Below are 16,956 nucleotides of genomic sequence, written 5' to 3' on the forward strand. Positions count from 1 at the left end.
GCCCGTAAGTTTGTCTTGTCTTGTGATGAATGTCAAAGAATTGGTAATATTAGTAGACATCAAGAAATGCCTATGAATTATTCACTTGTTATTGAACCATTTGATGTTTGGGGCTTTGATTATATGGGGCTGTTTCCTTCCTCTAACGGGTATACACATATTTTAGTTGCTATTGATTACGTTACTAAGTGGGTAGAAGCTATTCCAACTAGTAGTGCCGATCATAACACCTCTATTAAGATGCTTAAGGAAGTTATTTTTCTGAGGTTTGGAGTCCCTAGATATTTAATGACTGATGATGGTTCATATTTTATTCATGGTGCCTTTCGTAAAATGCTTGCTAAGTATGATGTTAATCATAGAATAGCATCTCCATATCACCCACAGTCCAGTGGTCAAGTAGAATTGAGTAATAGAGAGATCAAGTTAATTTTGCAAAAGACTGTTAATAGATCTAGAAAGAATTGGTCCAAGAAACTTGATGATGCATTATGGGCTTATAGAACTGCATATAAAAATCCTATGGGTATGTCTCCGTATAAAATGGTTTATGGAAAAGCATGTCACTTACCTCTCGAACTGGAACATAAGGCATATTGGGCCATTAAGAGCTCAATTATGATTTCAAACTTGCCGGTGAGAAGAGACTATTTGACATTAGCTCACTTGATGAATGGAGAACCCAGGCCTATGAGAATGCCAAACTGTTTAAATAAAAAGTTAAAAGATGGCATGACAAGAGGATACAAAAGCGTAGTTTAATGTAGGTGATTATGTGTTGCTATTCAACTGTCGTTTAAGATTTTTTGCAGGAAAACTTCTCTCTAAATGGGAAGGTCCTTATGTTATCGAGGAGGTCTATCGTTCTTGTGCCATAAAAATCAACAACTTCAAAGGCACAAATCCGAAGGTGGTAAACGGTCAAAGAATCAAACATTATATCTCAGGTAATCCTATAAATGTTGAAACTAATGTTATTGAAACCGTAACCCCCGAGGAATACATAAGGGACACTTTCCAGAACGTTTCAGACTCCGAAAAGGAATATGTATGTGGTACGGTAAGTAAACTGACTCCAAAACAGTTCTAATGGTAATTTTTCTCCGTTTTGGAATATTTAAGAAAATAGGAAAATAAGAAGTAGTCCGGGAAGGACACGAGGCGTCCACGAGGGTGGAGGGCGCGCCCTTGCCTCGTGGGCACCTCATATGCTCTCCGGACTCCGTTTTCTTGCAGGTTACTTCTTTTGGTCGGTAAAAATTCATTATATAATCTCCCGAAGGTTTTGACTCTCGTATCACGCAAATATCCTCTGTTTCTGTTTCGGGCTGTTTTCTGTCAGAGTTGTCGAGGCCAGGCATCATGTCGTCCCCCTCCTCCAATAATGAGGGCAACGATGCTTGGCTAATGAAGATAGAGCTGAAGAGAGAAGAACTCGGGGAGATCAACAAGGGTGATGGAATCAAGAGGGCCATGGAGGAGCAAGCTCTGGCAGCAGAAGAAGAAGACATCCTGCAACCTCATCACAATCATCTTACCCCAACTGAGATTGAAGCTTTGAGGATGATTGAGTTAGCTCGTATACAAAACTAGTATCTCACACGTGAAACTATTTTGTTGAAGGAGAATATCACTGCACTCAAGGGCATTATCCGCAAATTGGAGGATCTCCTACGCTCGATGTGCGACTATCCATCATCACCACCATCTTCTTCACCAGCAAAGGAGAACTGAGTATGGGTATGGGCACTCCCCTTGGCAACTGCCAAGCTTGGGGGAGGGGCCTCGGTATCGTATCACCATCACACTCCTATCTTTACCGTTTTTCTTAGTTCGATCCTTTTGGTAATATCTTGATCTAGTAGAATAAAGTTTTAGTATGATCTAGTTTTGAGTTTTGCTTTATGATCCCTCTATGTAATCGAGTACGTGAGCTATATATAATAAAGATTAGTGTTGAGTCAAGGGCTTGTTTATCTTGCTATGATCTTGAGGGAATATTAGAAAAGAAAGAATAAAAAGAAATAAAGAGATCATATTGATCTTATGGAGATTAATGACTTCACATATAAACAGTATGATGAATAAAAGTTGTTGAGAGTTGACAAACATAGTTTTGGTCATTGTTGCAATTAATAGGAAGTAATAAAGAAAGAGAGGTTCTCACATATAAATATACTATCTTGGACATCTTTTATGATTGTGAGCACTCATTAAATATGACATGCTAAAGAGTTGATGTTGGACAAGAAAGACAACGTAATGGGTTATGTTTTCTTATATCCGAAATAAAGTATATTGTCATGGATCATCAAACATGTTGGGCTTGCCTTTCCCCTCATGCTAGCCAAATCCTTTGCACCAAGTAGAGATACTACTTGTGCTTCCAAATATCCTTAAACCCGGTTTTGCCATGAGAGTCCACCATACCTACCTATGGATTGAGTAAGATCCTTCAAGTAAGTTGTCATTGTTGCATGCAATAAAATTTGCTCTCTAAATATGTATGATTTATTAGTGTGGAGAAAATAAGCTTTATACGATGTTGTGATGTGGAAGAAATAAAAGCGACGGACTGCATAATAAAGGTCCATATCACAAGTGGCAATATAAAGTGACGTTCTTTCGCATTAAGATTTTGTGCATCCAACCATAAAAGCACATGACAACCTTTGCTCCCCTCTGCGAAGGGCCTATCTTTTATTCTTGTCTCATACTCTATGCAAGAGTCTTGGTGATCTTCACCTTTCCTTTTTACATTTTATCTTTTGGCAAGCACATTGTGTTGGAAAGATCCTGATATATATATATATATCTAATTGGATGTAAGTTAGCATGAATTATTATTGTTGACATTACCCTTGAGGTAAAAGGTTGGGAGGCGAAACTATAAGCCCCTATCTTTCTCTGTGTCCGGTTAAAACTACATAACCATAAGTATTGTGTGAGTGTTAGCAATTGTGAAAGACTAAATGATAGTTGAGTATGTGGACTTGCTGAAAAGCTCCTATGTTGACTCTTTCTGATGTTATGATAAATTGCAATTGCTTCAGTGACTGAGATTATAGTTTGTTAGTTTTCAATGAAGTTTCTGATTCATACTTGATGTTGTGAATAGATTATTACTTGAGCATAAGAAATCATATGACAATATCCATATATGTTGATGTTATAAGAATGATCATGATGCCCTCATGTCCGTATTTTATTTTATCGACACCTCTATCTCTAAACATGTGGACATATTTATCGTTATCGGCTTCCGCTTGAGGACAAGCGAGGTCTAAGCTTGGGGGAGTTGATACGTCCATTTTGCATCATGCTTTTATATCGATATTTATTGCATTATGGGCTGTTATTACACGTTATGTCACAATACTTATGCCTATTCTCTCTTATTTTACAAGGTTTACATGAAGAGGGAGAATGCCGGCAGCTGGAATTCTGGGCTGGAAAAGGAGCAAATATTAGAGACCTATTCTGCACAACTCCAAAAGTCCTGAAACTTCACGGTAGTCATTTTTGGAATTAATAAAAATACTGAGCGGAGAAAATACCAGAGGGGGGCCACACCCTGGCCACGAGGGTGGGAGGCGTGCCCTACCCCCTGGGCGCGCCCCCCTGCCTCGTGGGCCCCCTGGCAGGCCTCCGGTGCCCATCTTCTGCTATATGAAGTGTTTCGTCCGAGAAAAAAATCATAAGCAAGCTTTCGGGAAGAAACTCCGACGCCACGAGGCAGAACCGTGGCGGAACCAATCTAGGGCTCCGGCAGAGCTGTTCTGCCAGGGAAACTTCCCTCCAGGAGGGGGAAATCATAGCCATCGTCATCACCAATGATCCTCTCATCGGGAGGGGGCCAATCTCCATCAACATCTTCATCAGCAACATCTCCTCTCAAACCCTAGTTCATCTCTTGTATCCAATCTTTGTCTCAAAACCTCAGATTGGTACCTGTGGGTGCTAGTAGTGTTGATTACTCCTTGTAGTTGATGCTAGTTGGTTTAATTGGTGGAAGATCATATGTTCAGATCCTTTATGCATATTAATACCCCTCTGATTATGAGCATGAATATGATTTGTGAGTAGTTACGTTTGTTCCTGAGGACATGGGAGAAGTCTTGCTATAAGTAGTCATTTGAATTTGGTTTTAGTTCAATATTTTGATGAGATGTATGTTGTCTCTCCTCTAGTGGTGTTATGTCAACATCGACTACATGACACTTCACCATTGTTTGGGCCTAGAGGAAGGCATTGGGAAGTAATAAGTAGATGATGGGTTGCTAGAGTGACAGAAGCTTAAACCCTAGTTTATGAGTTGCTTCGTAAGGGGCTGATTTGGATCCATATGTTTCATGCTATGGTTAGGTTTACCTTAATACTTCTTTTGTAGTTGCGGATGCTTGCAATAGGGGTTAATCATAAGTGGGATGCTTGTCCAAGAAAGGGCAGTACCCAAGCACCGGTCCACCCACATACCAAATTATCAAAGTAACGAATGCGAATTATATGAGCGTGATGAAAACTAGCTTGACGATAATTCCCATGTGTCCTCGGGAGCGTTTTCCTTCATATAAGAGTTTATCCAGGCTTGTCCTTTGCTACAAAAAGGATTGGGCCATCTTGCTGCACCCTATTTACTTTCATTACTTGTTACCCATTACAAATTACCTTATCACAAAACTATGTGTAACCGATAATTTCAGTGCTTGCAGAGAATACCTTACTGAAAACTGCTTGTCATTTCCTTCTGCTCCTTGTCGGGTTCGACACTCTTACTTATCGAAAGGAGTATGATAGATCCCCTACACTTGTGGGTCATTAGTCTCCGACGCGCGCGAGGACGGAGTCGGGCGCAGGCAGCTCGGAGCCTGCATTCGCCGAGGTCGAGGAGGAGCCGACGAGGAAGTCGGGGTACTCGGGTACCACGAAGGAGTCAGAGCCGGTCGGTGGTGGCGCTGGCGCATCCTCTCCTGGCTTTGGTTGTATCAGTAACATAAGCTATTTGATTAGTGTCCATTATAGCCTTTGCATCACCTCCATTTTTAACTACTAACGTCTATATTTTGTTGAACCTTGCAGTTTCAGTTAGCAAAATTGCTACCTCCGGTAATCTTCAACTGCCTCTAAGGATGCTGGTTGCTGCCCAATTGATCAGCAATCTCGAACTTAGGAGCCAAGCATCGACCAATTCCCGAGGGCTTTGGTTGGGGCCTGGCCAGCCCATTAGTCCCGGTTCTGTCACGAACCGGGACCCATGGGGGCATACGTCCCGGTTCGTGCGCCCAGGGGGGCGGCCGGGCCTCGGGAGGCCTTTCTCCCAGTTCGTGTGGACACATTTGTCCCAGTTCTAGGCACGAACCGGGACCAATGGTCCTCGCTCCTGGCCCACAGCCATTGGTCCCGGTTCGTGCCTAGAACCGGGACAGAAGGGGGGCCTTTAGTCCCGGTTCCAGCCACGAACCGGGACCAATGAGGTGGCTATATATACCCCCTCGCCGCGGCAGAGCACTCCACGGTGCTCTGTTTTTTCTGGCCGGCGAGGGGAGAGCTTTGTGGTGCTCTAGCTCACCTCCTATGCACACGAGGTGTTCGATGAAATGCCCGAGCCACACTAGTTAAGCTTACTCCTCTCGAAACTCGACCTCCGAGCTCCATTTTCCCCGAGATTTGTCTAGGTTTAGCGGTCTGTCCGTCCCGTCCCCATCTTCACCGCCGTCGATCGCCCGCGCCGATCTCGTCGTCGGCACCACCATGGTGAGCCTCTTGTTCTTATCTTCTTTCTGAAAGAAAAAATTCTTACTTTAGATAGATACTTGTCTAATTTTCTTACTTTTATTATTGCTTGTTATTATATAGTGTGATGGTTTTGGTATCCGCCCCCGTCGACCCTCGTCCTATCTATGATTCGGATGTGGTATATATTATATTTTTGTAACTATTTGGTTCATTTATTGTTTATGACAATTATGCCGACCAACGTGACATAGATTTTATTTATCTAGGAGGTAGTTGAACCGGAAATTCCAGCCGACCCTATTGTCGAGAGGTTAAATTTAGTTGAAGAAAAAAACAATTACTTGAAGGAAAAAATAAAAAAATTGAGGAGGAGAAGATGATATTGGAGTTGCATGTTGCGGATGTCGTCGATGATCACAAGATCAAGATGGATGCAATGCGGTTGAAGGTTAGAAAGATTAGAAAATATGCCATTCATACCGAGGCTTGGTATCATTATGTTGTTGGATCAATTGTTACCTTGGTTGTGATTATGATTGCATTTGTTGTTGCATTGAAAGGTTTTACATAGTTTCAATGTATGGTTTAACTAGATGCTCTGGAGAGCTATATGTTGTTCAATGAGCACTATGTATGTACTTTGGTTTTAATGTGATGATGAAATTCTATTAATTTGGTCACTTATCTATCCATGTGAATCTGTAATGGTTTTTGACACACATAATTATATATAATGCACGCAGATGAACCGGAAATGGATGTACGGTGACAGACACACCTCTGAGTACATTAAGGGCCTGCATAATTTTCTTGAAGTGGCTGAGGCAAACAAGCAGAATGGTTTTATGTGTTGTCCATGCCCTAATTGTGGGAATACAAAGTCTTACTCTGACTGGAAAATCCTTCACACCCACCTGCTTTATAAGGGTTTCATGCCACACTATAATGTTTGGACGAAGCACGGAGAAATAGGGGTTATGATGGAAGACAGCGAAGAAGAAGAGCACGATGACAACTATGTGCCCCCTGAATACGGTGATGCTGCAACAGGGGAAGCTGCTGAAGATCAAGAGGAACCAGACGATGTGCCCGATGATGATGATCTCCGCCGGGTCATTGTTGATGCAAGGACACAGTGCGAAAGTCAAAAGGAGAAGTTGAAGTTCGATCGCATGTTAGAGGATCACAAAAAAGGGTTGTCCCCCAATTGCGAAGATGGCAACACAAAGCTCGGTACCGTACTGGAATTGCTGCAGTGGAAGGCAGAGAATGTTGTGCCAGACAAAGGATTTGAGAAGCTACTGAAAATATTGAAGAAGAATCTTCCAAACGATAACGAATTGCCCGAGAGTACGTACATAGCAAAGAAGGTCGTATGCCCTCTAGGATTGGAGGTGCAGAAGATACATGCATGCCCTAATGACTGCATCCTCTACCGCGGTGCGTACGAGGATTTAAATGCATGCCCGGTATGCGGTGCATTGAGGTATAAGATCAGACGAGATGACCCCGGTGATGTTGATGGCGAGCCCCCCAGGAAGAGGGTTCCTGCGAAGGTGATGTGGTATGCTCCTATAATACCACGGTTGAAACGTCTGTTTAGAAACGAAGAGCATGCCAAGTTGATGCGATGGCACAGAGAGGACCGTAAGAAAGACGGGAAGTTGAGAGCACCCGCTGACGGGTCGCAGTGGAGAAAATTCAAGAGAAAGTACTGGGCTGAGTTTGCAGGTGACCCAAGGAACGTATGGTTTGGTTTAAGCGCGGATGGCATTAATCCTTTCGGGGAGCAAAGCAGCAATCACAGCACCTGGCCCGTGACTCTATGTATGTATAACCTTCCTCCTTGGATGTGCATGAAGCGGAAGTTCATTATGATGCCAGTTCTCATCCAAGGCCCTAAGCAACCCGGCAACGACATTGATGTGTACCTAAGGCCATTAGTTGAAGAACTTTTACAGCTGTGGAATGGAAACGGTGTAGGTGTGTGGGATGAGCACAAACAGGAGGAATTTAACCTGCATGCGTTGCTGTTTGTAACTATCAACGATTGGCCCGCTTTCAGTAACCTTTCAGGACAGACAAACAAGGGATACCACGCATGCACGCACTGTTTAGATGACACCGAAAGTATATACCTGGACAAATGCAAGAAGAATGTGTACCTGGGCCATCGTCGATTTCTTCCGACCAACCATCAATGTTGAAAGAAAGGCAAGCATTTCAACGGCGAGGCAGATCACCGGAAGAAGCCCGCCATGCGTACCGGTGATCACGTACTTGCTATGGTCAATAATTTACACGTAATCTTTGGAAAGGGTCCCGGCGGACTATCTATTCCGAATGACGCTGAGGGACGCGCACCCATGTGGAAGAAGAAATTTATATTTTGGGACCTACCCTACTAGAAAGACCTAGAGGTCCGCTCTTCAATGGATGTGATGCACGTGACGAAGAACCTTTGTGTGAGGCTTCTTGAGCATGTATGGGAAGACAGAAGATACACCGGAGGCACGGGAGGACCTGCAACGTTTGCATGAAAAAGACGGCATGCCTCCAAAGCAGTATGAAGGTCCTGCCAGCTACGCTCTTACCAAAGAAGAGAAAGAAATCTTCTTTGAGTGCCTGCTCAGTATGAAGGTCCCGTCTGGCTTCTCGTCAAATATAAAGGGAATAATAAATATGCCAGAGAAAAAGTTCCAGAACCGAAAGTCTCATGACTGCCATGTGATTATGACGCAACTGCTTCCGGTTGCATTGAGGGGGCTTCTACCAGAAAACATCCGATTAGCCATTGTGAAGCAATGTGCATTCCTCAATGCAATCTCTCAGAAGGTGATCGATCCAGAAATCATACCAAGGCTAAGGAGTGATGTGGCGCAATGTCTTGTCAGTTTCGAGCTAGTGTTCCGACCATCCTTCTTCAATATCATGACGCACGTCCTAGTTCATCTAGTCGACGAGATTGTCATTCTGGGCCCCGTATTTGTACACAATATGTTCCCCTTTGAGAGGTTCATGGAAGTCCTAAAGAAATATGTCCGTAACCACGCTAGGCCAGAAGGAAGCATCTCCATGGGCCATCAAACAGAGGATGTCATTGGGTTTTGTGTTGACTTCATTCCTGGCCTTAAGAAGATATGTCTCCCTAAATTGCGGTATGAGGGGAGACTGACTGGAAAAGGCATGCTTGGAGGGGACTCAATAATATGCAGGGACGGGCATTCTTGGTCTCAAGCACACTACATAGTTCTACAGAACTCTACCTTGGTGACCCCGTATGTTGATGAACACAAGAACAGTCTGCGCTCCAAACACCCGGAGCAGTGTGACAACTGGATTACATGTGAACACATCAGGACTTTTAGCAGTTGGTTGGAAACACGTCTCAGAGGTGACAACACTGTTTGTGATGAGCTATACTCGTTGTCCAAGGGACCATCTTCGACTGTACTGACTTACAAAGGATACGAGATAAATGGGAATACATTTTACACGATCGCCCAAGATCAAAAGAGCACCAACCAAAACAGCGGTGTCCGCTTTGATGCAGCAACCAAGAGGGGAAAGGACACATATTATGGTTACATAGTGGACATATGGGAACTTGACTACGGACATGATTTTAAGGTCCCTTTGTTTACGTGCAAATGGGTCAATCTGTCAGGAGGCGGGGTACAGGTAGACCCACAGTACGGAATGACAAGAGTGGATCTGAACAATCTTGGGTACACTGACGAACCGTTCGTCGTAGCCAATGATGTGGCGCAAGTTTTCTATGTGAAGGACATGTCTACCAAACCGAGAAAAAGAAAAGATAAGGAAGCGAATACATCATACGATGAGCCAAAGCGCCACATAATTCTTTCAGGAAAAAGAGACATCGTGGGAGTGGAGGTCAAGACAGACCTGTCTGAAGATTATGAAAAGTTTCATGAAATTCCTCCCTTCAAAGTCAAGGCTGACCCAAGCACCCTGTTAAACGATGAAGATTATCCATGGTTACGGCGCAATAAGCAAAGGACACAAGCGAAGAAAAAGTGAAGACTTTCTCTCCACAACTATTATGATGATGCCTTTGATCTAGAATATCCATGCAACAGACAAGTTTCCGTATGAAACCCTGATACTTCGAAAGTGATTGTCCGTTTTGTACACGAAGTGCATCCAATTTTTGTCGTAACCCTCTCAACTTTTTAGCACATGCTATGTGGGTGAAATGATGAACTAAAACAATACTATGTGGGTGAAATGGTGAACTAATAGCTAAAAGAATGAACTAAAAATTATCAATTAAAATATTTTGTTATGATCAACTAAAACAAAACTATAATATTCTTCAATAGCAAAAAGAAAATCAACTAAAAAACTTTTATAAAACTCTAATAGCAAAAGGAATCAACTAAAAAGCTTTTATAAACCTCTAGTATTTTTTAAACTAAAATTATATAAAATTTATGCAACTAAAATTATCAAAGTATTTTCTGTTCAAAACATGAAAAGCAAAAAGAATTATCATAAAAAAAATTTGTTAGAAACTTTAATAGAAAAAAGAATTTTCATAAAGAATTTTTTTGATAGAACCTAAAATAACAAAATCGGTTTTCGAATATAATGATAAAACGCAGTAATATTAAATAGCAGGAAAAAGAATCACTCAAAATATTTTTTTATAGTGAATTATTCTGACCTAAAAGCAAAAAGAATTAAAAAATAAAGCAAAAAAACAGAAAATAAATAATTCAAAAAACAAAATAAAAATACCGGAAAAAAAATAAAAAAATGCCGCCAACTGGGCCACACGGCCTGCATACGACTAGAAACCCATCTGTACATGGGCCAGGATGCAGGCCCGCAGGCCCAATGGGCCTAACATGGCAGTGACAAGGGTAGGCAAGTACTGCCTGCATATTAGGGAGGAGCTCAGCACCTGCGCCGCAACGCAACTTATAAACAGGTGCTGAGCTCTCTCAGCTAGCGAGGTGGGACTAAACTCCCACCACACCACCATTGTGGCACCCTTTCGTGTGACACCCAAAATTTTATTTGGCCTTTTCAAAAAATTTATTTGACTTGGGGGAGGTGTTTTAAATTTTTCTTCAAAAGAACCCTCCCTTTCAAAATATTTTTTTATGGCAAGAGTTTTATTTGGATTCCCCCAAAACTTGATTTTGGTGAGGTTCTTTCTTTTTAATTGGACTCAAACCAAAATACTTTTCACTTGGGAAAAATATCCTTTGAAAATTTCTTTGATAATGCCCTATGGCTTTTGGAATGATCCTTTGCCTCTTTCAACAAATCTCTCTTGCCATGACCTTAGTGCAAATCCACTCTCATAAACCTTTCCTCCTCTTTGGATCATGATTTACTTCAAATCCAGCAAGTTGAACCTCTCCATATGAATATTCCCATTTATTTCTTATCAAAAACAATTTCTGCCTTATATCTTGATCCTTGGAGGTTTACAAAGGAACTACTCCTTCTGCTTTGATTTTTGCCCCCAAACCAATTTCCCTTCCTAGTCCTTTGAACCCTCAACCAAGATCCATGAAGATCCACTGGTCTCCAGTTCAAATTTTTCAAACTATACTTGCTGCAAGTTTGGACCAGATTTGCCAAATTTGATGAAATTCATTCAAATCCTTCTCCAAAAAATTCTGAGAAAAATCAGGCAGCCTCTGGGTGCATTGAGAGGTCACCTCACCAAGTCCCAGCTCCAGGAAAAATTTTCTTCTTGCCAAATCATTTCATCGAACACCTTCAGAGCACTGTCAATGTCATGTTCAGTCAAATTCAGTTAACAGTGTCTGAACCACTGTCGTTTCTTCAGTGTCCGTTGCCAATCTCACCAGTGCCCAGGCGTCGCCGTGTTTCCTGTCCCCTCCCCCTTGTCCTCTGCACCGCACGAGCGCCTGGAAGCTTGCGGACGTCGGCGACGAGCAGCAGGAGGTGCGCCGCCCCGTGACCGACGCTAGCGGCGGCTTTGCGGCCGTCAGAGGAGAGGCGCAGCGCAGACGGCGCCGTCCGGCGCCGCCCAAGCCACCGGAGGTCGCCGCGTGGTCTTCCACTCCCCAGTGCACGCTGCCACCCTCGTCGTGAACCGCTGGGCACGGAGCGCGCTCTCTGCCGCCGCCGTGCCAGTACGGCAACCCCGACGAAGACCGACGCCATTACGCCATGCCCGACCGAGTTTAGCAGTGGAACGGGACCAGTAACTCTCACTGGTGCTGCCTGGCCACCTAAACCCTCTGCCAAGCCACTGCCTCGCCGTAATCGCTCGCCGGAGATTCTCCGTTCACGGCCACCCCCTCGAGCCGCCTATAAATAGAGGCCCCGAGCTCCAGCTAGTACCCACACCACCTCTGCACTCCACGAAGACCCTGCCTAGCCACTGGAAGAGCCCCGAGGGAGTCTCCTTCCTCAACTCCGGCCGCCGCGACCCGCCACGGGATCCAGCTCGATTCGCTCCCGTGCGTGCACCTCTGCCTCCCATCTCTTGCCAGTAGCTCTCTAGTGCATCCCTCCTTCTGACCCGCGCTTCAATTCGAAGTTTGCAGCACACCACCAGAGTTCCCCACCATCGCCCGAGCCACCATCCGCCGGAGAAAGTGTCGCCGTCGACGTGGTGCTCCCCGACGCCCAAGTCCACCACCCACCGACGCGGAAGGACACGCTGATACTCTTGGTACACTCCGATCTCCCTGACTCGCCGTGGTTCGACGCCGGCGACCTCCGCAGCCTTCGAGCGCCGGCGAGGTTTTTCAAACCTGACATGTGGACCCCCCACGTCAGGCTCTCTTCTTTCACCCCCGAAGCGTTTTCTGCTGGTGCCTTCGGGCAGAGTACGTTTTCTCTGTGGGCTGGCGCGTTTCTATTCGAACCGTTTTCTGTTTTCTTACTTAAGTCCCTGGATATTTTCTGTTTCATTACAGATGAGTCCCTGGACAGAAACCCTTATAACTTTTTAATAAAAAGTGATTTTTGAGTGATTCTTTTTCTGACAGTCTTATAATTTTGTCTAGTTTTATTATGGGATTTATTTGGAAATTTTTGGAACAACTTTTATGCACGCGTTGGTTTTCACGTTAGTATGCTTTTTCGCTATACCGTAGGTTCCGGAAGAGGTGACGGAGCCGCGAACTTCGCCGAGCTAGACTCCGACTTCTCCGAACCAGGCAAGCATGTTTGAACCTTTGATATGATAGGTGTTTTGCATGTTTGCGTGAAAGGTTGTGCATGGCATATGAGTATCAGTGAGTATCTCGTTGCATGTGAGGCAACCACCCGTGTGTTCCAAAGTTACTGTGATCTCTGATGAGAGATGGCCTAGTCATGTGGTGACATGAAGGGCAGTAAGGTGGTACTGTTGTAGCATGCCAGCCTTACGTCATCCGTTTTATTTCCGACGTCAACGTGGACGGAGTCACGTTATCGTTCTTCCCCCTTCCGTGCTACCACATGTTTTCTGCCAGAATGCGGTTTAGTAAGTTGGTAACCTCTTTCCGTGTACACACCAAACAGAGGGCCGGGATGAGGGTTCCATGGCTCTAGATTAAAGCCAGTCATCCGGTCAGGGGGCATGGGTGTTTCCGGTTGGAATCGAGAGGGGGGCGCCCCTTAGAGCGCGCGTATAGAAATTTGATCCCATGCTACGCGAGGTTGTAGCCTCCCCGTCTCAAGGTTTTTCTTGAACGTTGCCGAGGGTGATTCCTGGCTTCGGAATGTTGAATGGGTGTGTACTGGTTAGATGTGTTTCTTCCAAAACACCGTAAACGGAACTAGTCCCCGTGACTACTGAAATCCGCTGGCTGTGGTTAATGTACAAACTCTGCAGAGTCAAATCCTTCTGAGTCATCGTATCCATGGTCATGTATCATGATCAGTATATCCATATCTATGTCAAGTCCTCGTGGTATTATCCCCGGTAACTAAACTTGAGTGGTAAACTTGGTTAAACATTTTTCCTAAGGATGGACTAACCCCTGTTATTTACCTCATACTTGATTATTCCTTTGTTATGATTTAAATTCTTGAGCTACTAAGGTATTAAGTTATGAAGCCCTTTATGTGATGTCGCTCAGACGTCCGACTGTGGCACTCTCGTTATTTTACTCTTGATATAAGCCCTTTATGTGATGTCGCTCAGACGTCCGACTGTGGCATATTGATTATTTACTTTTGATATAAGCCCTTTATGCGATGTCGCTCAGACGCCCGACTGTGGCATGCACTATCTTTTATTTTCTATTATAAGCCCTTTATGTGGTGTCGCCCTGACGCCCGACTGCGGCATTGTTATTCTTGCATTTTCCTCTCGGGGAGTCATTCAGACCCTCGTTTGGCACCCAGTATTTATTTTGGGATTTCGGGAGGACTACCGCCCGACTTCTCTTTTATTTTCCCATGCAGTATTATCTCTATGTCTGAGTGCACTTGTTAACCTGTTCAAATGCACCTTGTTCGCATTTGTTATATCTTATGTCCGAACTGTCTTGCGAGTACTTCCATAGTACTCACCTGGCTTGTTGATTTGGCCAGATGTTGACGAAGGCGACCTCTTGGATGAAGAGTTTGATAGTGAGTCCGACGCCTAGAGGAATCCCAGTCAGTCCCGTGCGATCCTGGATATTGGTCACTTGTATTATATACACTTCCGCCACCCGCAATAAACCTCCTCGAGCTACACCCCGACGCTCGGAGAGCTGTAGTTTTCAGGAGTCATATCACCCGCTCCGCTGTGATATTTTCCACCACCGTTGTTATCGTGAGTTAGTAGTTATGCCACCCTATCCGCCGTTATGTTTTATTGGTGTACATGTAATAAATTGTTGAGCAGTCTCTGCTCAACCTTGTATTATATTCAGTACTCCTGGTATTTTTCTTCTGTGACCAAGATATTGTCTACCAGTGAGAAGGAATTCTTCTTTACTGGTCCGTAAAAGGGATTGGTCTCTCAATAAATATTTTATTGAAAAACCGGTCGTGACAAGCTTGGTATCAGAGTCAGGCTGACTGTAGGAAGCCACTAGGTGCGATCGCTAATCGGTTATTAGCGTCTTTCGTGCTTTTTCAGCATTTTTGCAAATGTAGCTATTTTCTGTTGGTCATCATAAATTTATGACATGACTACTCAGAATTTTTGCCTACTTTTGTAGATGGCTGGCAGCAACTACGAGACTCGAGTGTTCTCGAACGTGCCCGAGGGGTTTGTCAAACTCCTCGTCTCCATCACCAAGCTCGCGATCGGGCCAGCGACTCGCCCGGAGTTCACGCTTTACCAGCACAAGCTCAGCGACGACGTGTCTATGCACCAAGCCATGGTGCAATTCAAGGGAGGGCGTTCTGCATCTCGCCACTTCCGTTTTGTGGGAAGGGCCATGCCTACGGAGAGGCATGCCATGCAAATGGCTGCCCGTGAGGCGATAGCTCGTCTTCGGGATATCCTTCCGATGATGAAGACTCGTCGCTGCCGCTACCTCCCATGCCATGTGCCATACACTTGTCACTATGCATTCGCCTGCCATCGGGGAGAGCGAGATGAAGCCATCGAGATGGTCGTGGAGTACCTCAAGGCTCTGGAGGAATCCTTCGACAACCTCGTGGACGATCTTGTGGCTGCCCGCATGGACTTAGTCCGGGGCGGTCCTGCCAGCAGGAAGGAGCTTCTCCACACAGCACCGCCTCTGACATTCGTCTCGTCTTCAGCCTCTTATGCACCGGCCATTTTGGCCACTGCTCGCCGTCTGCCTACCACTGAGGAGTTCGACAGAGTCATCGCTCCTACTCCAGTCAGAGCTGCACCGCCTGGCGCACCCGCACTGCCGCTTGTCGCCCCCGCACCATCACCGCAGCGCAGTGTTACGCGCCAGGAGCCTGCTAGAGAGGAGGTGGAGGTTGAATCTCCTGCACCGCTGAGTCTTGCCCTCGGCAAGGGAAAGGACATCGTCACCATCTCCGACTGAGAGCGCCGAGTAGCCGCGCGTTATGTCTGCTTGTATGATGTGTTTTTTTTTCTGTACGCTAGTTTGTATTAGTGTGTTCGCTGCATTCCGGAGGAGTGTGCTAGTCTAAATAACATGTCAGGATTGTGTACGCACATCCTGAGTGCTGTATCGTGTGTTTGCTTTTCGCGTGTAAGATTTGTGTTAAGCAGTTCGTCTCCGTGCGAAATCGTTTATGCTTTCGTGAAAAATCTTGAGGTCTTTTAAATTTTTGCCTTTGCAAGATTTTCCTTGTGCCACACAGTTCTCCTCATGAGTTTTGCAAAATAATACCCCAGACTGGAAAAATGTCTCGTCCGTGGACTCGTTCCATGCCCAATCAGCCAGAAGAAGTTTATCGGACACAGACTAGCAACAACTTCACTCAGGGACAGTCCAGTCAACAGGACAGCGAAGCAGCCCTGTCTCAAGTATGCCGTCTCTTCGAACAAAGCCAGCAACAGCACCAAGAGATGATGAATCACGTCATCAATATGGGAAATCACCGTGAGCCGTACCAACCCCACTCCAAGTTATCTGAGTTACAGAAGACTCGCCCTCCAACTTTTGCTCACACTGATAGGCCGCTGGAAGCCGATGACTGGCTTCGTGACATCGAGAGGAAGCTGATTATTGCTCAGTGCTCAGATAATGAGAAGGTGCTTTATGCACCACACTACCTTACTGGAGCAGCTGCAGCATGGTGGGAAAACTTCCTACACATGCATCCCAGTGAACACAACATCTCCTGGGAAGAGTTCAAGGAAGGCTTCCGTGGGGCACACATCCCCCGGAGCATCATAAAAATCAAGAAGAGAGAATTTGATGACCTCAAGCAAAGAGGCATGTCAGTGAACGAATACAACGGTCAGTTTACCCAGCTATCTCGTTATGCCTACGACGAGCACATGACAGAGAACAAGAGGATGGAAAAGTTCTTGGACGGTCTGGCACCGGCGCTAAGATGCCAACTGGTTGTACACACTTTCCCGGATTTTAAAACTCTGGTTGACAAGGCCATCACCTTGGAGAATGAGCGCCGTAGTCTGGAAGATATCCGTAAGCGAAAGAGGGATAAGACGACCCTTGCTCGCAACAACCGAAGCAAGACGGATGTTCAGGGGACTGAAGCAAGGAAATCCACAACTACTGCTGTAAGGCCAACCAGACAGTTTCATTCCAGGGACAAGGACTTCTCATACCATCCAGGGGTCACATGCTATGCTTGTGGTGAAGAAGG

The sequence above is a fragment of the Aegilops tauschii genome, chromosome 6, assembly GCF_002575655.3.
Source record: "Aegilops tauschii subsp. strangulata cultivar AL8/78 chromosome 6, Aet v6.0, whole genome shotgun sequence".
Taxonomy (NCBI): domain Eukaryota; kingdom Viridiplantae; phylum Streptophyta; class Magnoliopsida; order Poales; family Poaceae; genus Aegilops; species Aegilops tauschii.